The sequence below is a fragment of the Portunus trituberculatus genome, chromosome 47 (assembly GCF_017591435.1).
Source record: "Portunus trituberculatus isolate SZX2019 chromosome 47, ASM1759143v1, whole genome shotgun sequence".
In the NCBI taxonomy this organism is placed as follows: domain Eukaryota; kingdom Metazoa; phylum Arthropoda; class Malacostraca; order Decapoda; family Portunidae; genus Portunus; species Portunus trituberculatus.
In genome coordinates, this window is record NC_059301.1 from 2,345,413 (window position 1) to 2,352,015 (window position 6,603).

Consider the following 6,603-nt stretch of genomic DNA (forward strand, 5'->3'; position numbering starts at 1 on the left):
CTCTCAATTCTTTTTTCCCCGTACGCTTTCCAGGTTTATTCTTTCCTTGCTGTAGGTTGTAAATCCCTCGGAGTAGAAACCGCGGAGGGGGACACTGGCTTTGGGGATACGAGCGAGCACTACTATATTGGTGGGGGATGAATGGCTCACAGATAAACTGGATTCTACGGTACACAGGCATAGGGATGAAGTGACTCGGGTTAGATATAAGGTAGAGAGACCAGAGTGACTCCAAAGGTAAAGTGACTGGAGTATAGACTTCGTGACTGGTGGATTAACTGTAGGAATTGAATTTTGGATGGAATGTTGATGAAGGATTCGTATAGTGAAGGATGGGTTAGTATGAGGGTTGACTTATTTAAAAATTGATGTTTTTAGGAATAGACTGATTACTTCAGGGATACACAGATTGAATGGAAGTCAGTAAATTGGGAAATTGTCTGAAAAATTGATGAATTTAAGAGTAAACTGACTGAGTCATAGATTGGTTTAGGAATAGAATGACTGAAAGATGCATTGCCTAGATATTAAATTGATCGAATGATGAATCAATTTGGCTGCATGCCAAATTTGGAAGCAAATTTCTCAAAAATAAAAAAGTTTTTTGTTAAAATTTTGTTTAGCCCATAAGTGCCTGGGAAATTTCTCGCCGCCGTTGAAACTGTGTCCAGGTGAGGAAAAGACGCTATGCCACAGCCCGGGACACAATATGATAACTGGAATATATACAATTTTATGGAAATACTTAAATACTTGTAGAAGGGTAGATGATTTTAGAATGTAGATTAACTGAAAGAATAGAGTGACTGAATGATGTAACAGTTTAAGGATAGGGATAGGATAAATGGTTGATGAACGTAAGAAATGAATACCTGAACTTGAGATGAACTTGGCAATGGATTTTTGAAGAAATATCGTAATTGGCTGATAATTAGTTTTACGGTAGACTGGATGAAATTAAGATTGATTTAGACTGACGTTTGCTGTGGTGTGAGAAAAATTGATTGGAACTAACGACGGAAGCGGGCGCGCGCACACGCACACACACATATATATATATACACACACACACACACACACACACACACACACACACACACACACACACACACACACACACACACACACACACACACACACACACACACACACACACACACACCATCTAGAAACAAGTTTGCACGAGTGTTAGAAACTGGTGTGAGGAAGAGAGAAATATTCCATGGTATGAAATATTCTGCGAGAGAGCATGGAACGTGGCCAGAGTTGTTGGGGAAGGTAGAGAGGGTAAACAGTAGAGAGGTGAGAGAGGGTGGGGTGTGGGGACGAGAGCGGGAGGGTTTCAATCTGTGCAGCGGAGACGGAGAGGTAAAAAGAAATTCGTATCTCAACTCAACCCTGACGACCTTCCCAGCCCTGTCCTGCCCCACTCTTATCCTACCTCTCCTCCCTTACCCCTCTCTCTCGATCTTCCTCCCCTTCCTGCTCCCTTGTTCCTTCCCTTCCCTCACTCCCTGTCCCTTCTTGTTCCCTTTCCCTCACTTTGTACTCCCATCCCTTACTCCTCTCCCCTCTACCGTTCCAGGAACCGTCCCGCCACAAAACTGCAGCATTGGAAAATAGAAAAACTTGGTGCTGGGCTGAAGGTTGAGATCAGGGGTCGTCATGGAGGTCATGGAGATCAGAGGGGAGCTTGGAGAAGGTCACACAAGGCTCAGGAATATTGTTGGACTGAGGGATGGCTCGGGGTCATGCAGTGAGGTCAGGGTCTTGCATCTATGTGGTTATGTATTTGTAATCAGGGGAAGGTATAGTCGGTGGCGGGGTGCGTTGAGGCGACACAGAAGAACACAAAGGAAGAACAGGAACAGACGAGTGTGTCATGGGTGAGGCGATGGAGGGAAAGGTCAAGGGGTGGAGAGACAGTGATGTGAACCGTGTGGATAGGGGAAGAAAGCGTCAAATAGAAGACAAAAGGTTTTGAAAAAGACGTGAGTTTTGGGAAGACTTGGAAAGATGACTTAGTGTTAATGTTGTTTCAACGAAAGGTAGGTTAGGTTAGGTTCGGTTAGGTTTTTCTTTTGTCTCTTCGTCATTGCCATCTTGTTTTCTTTGCTGTCATATTCGTCTTCCTCGTTCTCGTTTTTCATTTTCTTTTTTCGGTCCTACTTGACATTTTCGTTCTTGTCTTCTTTTTTATGTTCGTTCTTGTCCTCTTTTTACCATATCGTTCTCGTCATTACTTTCATCTTATTTTCTTTTGTATTTTTCTTTCTTATTATCGTCCTTGTTTTCTTGCTTTTCGTTTTTTCCTTGTTTTTTTTTATTCATCTTTCTTATCTTAATCCTTTTCTTATTCGTTCTTTTCCATGTTTTTATAGTCCTCTTTATTATTCTCGTCTCAGTTTTTTTATTCCTAGTTCGCTTCCTCGCCCTTGGTCCATCTCTTCCTGTCTCATCAATAGTTACAATCAAGAAGCGAAACTCTTTGACTTTCAAATGGACCTTTCAATACGTCAAAGAATCGATGTGAGATAGTTATCTTCAGTTTTCATTTTTTTTTTTTCTACATGCTAGTAAGTTGTTTGATGTTAGTTTGCCTTTACTTTACCTAAACTTTTGATCATACACCAAGTTTTTTTTGTTATTTTCATTTCCAATGCTCCTTTTTTTTATTCAATGGTGTTGAATACGAGAAAAAAAACATTTATACAAGAGGAAATTACAAAGACGACGTGGGGTGGTTGAGTGGATGGGGAAAATTGGTTGATGGGGCGGAAAAGTGTGGTCAGGATGAGAAAGTAGATGGTGATGGGGAAGCGAGCTATTGTTGACAGGTAGGAAAGAGGTTGTTGATAAATGAAAGGATGCAGTTAAGTGGGGGAAAATGTTACTGACAGGAAGAAAATAGATAGTTGAGAGGGAGTGAGGATGTGATTGAGAGAAGGTAAGGATGATGCAATGGGGAGGGAAGATAGGGTTGCAGAGGAGGAAGATATAGTTGAAAAGAGAATAATAAAGGCTAGAGGGGAGAAGAGATTTGGTTTAAGAAGAGGAATGATGATATGTGTGATGATACTATTAACCTCAAATAAATCCCATACAAACTTTTTTTTCTTTACCACTTATCACTCCATTCACTTTATCCTCTCTTCCTTCCACATTTTGCATCACTTCTTTACTTTCATCATCAATCTCCCTCTATCCATATGCTCCTCAAACTGTCTTTCCTTCTCTACTTTCATTGTTCTATTGTTCCCTACCTTCCTTGTTCCATCAATATATTTTCTTCCCTCCCTTCATCCCTTTTTATTTCCCTCGTTCCCTTACTAATTTCTAGACACTTTTTCCTTCCCTTCTTCATACCCCGATACACAATACTCTCCATGCTCCTTCATTTCCCCATAATCTATCCTTCCTTCTATATTCCCCTCTTCTTATCTTTTACAGCTTGTACCAAAGAATGTACCACCAGGCTCTCTGGGGACAAAGAGGGTTGATTCCTTCGGTGTTAGCTTGGGTAGATGTGCGTTTTAATATTACGTCTTTTTTTTAACGCCTGGTTCCCTCGACCCATCTCTTACTCGGTGCTTCGATGGAATGTCCCGGTGGAGGCGATGGTCAGAAGGTGAGAATTCAAGTGTTTTTAGTGACTGGTAAGGTTTCTGAGAGTTACTGATTTCGGTATTGGTTAATTCTAAGGGTTATTCATTGACGTCTTCACACACACACACACACACACACACACACACACACACACACACACACACACACACACACACACACACACACACACACACACACACACACACACACACACACACACACATGCACATGCACACACACGGCACACGCACACATAGTTTTACATTTAACGCGTTCATGTGTTTACTTATTCATTTCATTTATCACTTATTCTTCACTCTTATTTATCAGTTTGTTTTTAATTTGTTTTTGTCTGTGTGTGTGTGTGTAGGTGTGTGTGTGTGTGTGTGTGTGTGTGTGTGTGTGTGTGTGTGTGTGTGTGTGTGTGTGTGTGTGTGTGTGTGTGTGGTGGAGTTATGTGGTCGTATGCATGTCTATTTGTTTATGTCTCTCTGTCTTTTCTTTCTTTCATTCTTTCTTATCTTCAGTTTTCTTCTTTTTCTTTCAATTCTTTCTGTTGTGTGTGTGGAATGGATCGTGTCACTCATTCTTTCTATCTTTCTTTTTCTTACTTTTCTTTCTTTATTTCATGTTTTTCGTTTTTTTTTTCATTCTTTTTTTTTGTATTGTAGCCATTTGCACATTCTATTTCTTGCTCTCTCTCTCTCTCTCTCTCTCTCTCTCTCTCTCTCTCTCTCTCTCTCTCTCTCTCTCTCTCTCTCTCTCTCTCTCTCTCTCTCTCTCTCTCTCTGTGCCTTGTTTACACTTCAACTCACTCGTGGCAAATAAGAAAGGGAGCGAGGGCGATAGAGCCACACACTTCTCAGGATTTGACGGCGAAACTGGCTGGCTCATCCCCTTAACTCTCTCTCTCTCTCTCTCTCTCTCTCTCTCTCTCTCTCTCTCTCTCTCTCTCTCTCTCTCTGATGAGTCTCTCGATATGTTTGGTCTCAAAGTGGATCTCTGTCTCACTTTTTTTCGTCGCCTTTCTCAAAAATCTTCGGTCAGCCATCTGAGGGCCTTTTCTTTTTCATCATTTGGAGACGACAGGGAGGAGGAGGAGGAGGAGGAGGAGGAGGAGGAGGAGGAGGAGGAGGAGGAGGAGGAGGAGGAGAGGAGGAGGAGGAGGAGGAGGAGGAGAAAGAGGGGGAGGAGGAGGAAGGAGGGGGAGTGATGGTGACGGTAATAAGAAGAATCTAGGGAAAGAAATGACAGGAATGAACGGTAAGGAGGAAGAGGAAGAGGACGAGAAGGAGAAGGAGGAGGAGGAGGAGGAGGAGGAGGAGAAGGAAGATAAAATAAAGGAAAATGACAGAAATAAGGAAAAGAGAAAGAAAAGGAATGGATGTTAATTGGAAGAGTCTTAAATAAGGGAAGATAAGAGAAGATTGAAGGATGAAAAAGAGAAATAAATTGAAAAATAAAATGAAATTGAATAAAAGAAAGGAAATGTGATAAATGAAAATCTAAAGGAAAACGCGGAATAAATTGTAAGGAAATTGAATTAAAGGGAAAAAATAGGAAAAAAGAAAGAAGGGGAGGAAGTGGAGGAGAATACAAAGGAATTACAAAGGAAGGAACAGACAACAACAGGCATACTGGGCCTAACGAGGCTGTCTGTATGCCTGCCTATGCTGCTACTACAGATTCTACGAGATAGAGGCTAAAGGACACCAGGGTTCAAGGAAGAAAAACAAGGCAGAACAGGGAGAGAGAAAGCCAAAGATGTGATAGGAAAGGTAGAAAGAAAAGTGATACTATCTAGTAGGTACAGCAACTAAAAAGATATTTTATGTAGGCGCAAAGTATGTTATTTGAGAAGGTGGAGAAGGAGAAGGATTACGAGTAGACAAGAGGATGAAGAAAATACTCATGGATATACGTAATTTCTTTCCATCAACTGTACTACTGAATACATTACCATATTATGACCGTTTTCTCTTTCACTTGATGCACTTATCCTACAGACCATTTTCTTCCCATTTTTAAGGGGAACTGTAGGATATCCTTATCGTCACAAGTTTTAGTTTATTTTTCTCTGTGTCTGCGTCTGTGTGTCTGTCTGTATCTGCCTGTTGCCTGCACTCATTCTTTTACTCTTTTTTTTTCTCTCCCTCATCATCATATTTCCTCCGTCACCAAGATTATCTGCTCATCATCACTTCCATCGTTTCTTCGTTAGCGCCGTGTTGCTGTCTGCGTGTTCCTTTATTTTTTCCCCTCTCATTCTCTCCCTTCTTTCTATTTTCATGATATATTTCTTTTTAACATTTTCGCCTCCGTGTGCCGTCAGCCATTTGTCATCTTCCTCGAGTCGTCACGTTATTTTATCCATCTCGTCGTCACCTCACCGCCTCTCTCCTCTTGTTTGTACGATTGTGTGCTATGTGTCCACGTGTATTTGCTTGTATGAGTCTATTTGTGTTTCATTTATATTCTCTCTCTCTCTCTCTCTCTCTCTCTCTCTCTCTCTCTCTCTCTCTCTCTCTCTGTAGAGGTGGGAGAGGCAAAATTCACACAAAAGAATGATGATGAGGAGGAGGTGGAGGAGGAGGAGGAGGAGGAGGAGGAGGAGGAGGAGGAATACAGGAACTGCGACCGCTGCCATTGTTTTTTATGCATTCAGCTACCCTCTCTCTCTCTCTCTCTCTCTCTCTCTCTCTCTTCCATTCACCTAGAGAGAGAGAGAGAGAGAGAGAGAGAGAAACACAGTACTAAGGAAAATTGACGGAGGAAGGAAGACGAGGGGAGAGACGCGGAGGTAGAAATGGAATGATGAGGGGAGAAGGGAGAGCGGATAATTGAGTTGAGACGAAGGGGAAGACGCTAAAAGAAACTACACAGGAGAACGAGAAGGAAGAAGAGGAGGAAGAGAAGGAGAAGCAAGAGGATGAGGAGGAGGAAGATTGTACGAGCAAAATACAGGATGAGGAAAATAGAAGAAAAGGAAAATGAGAA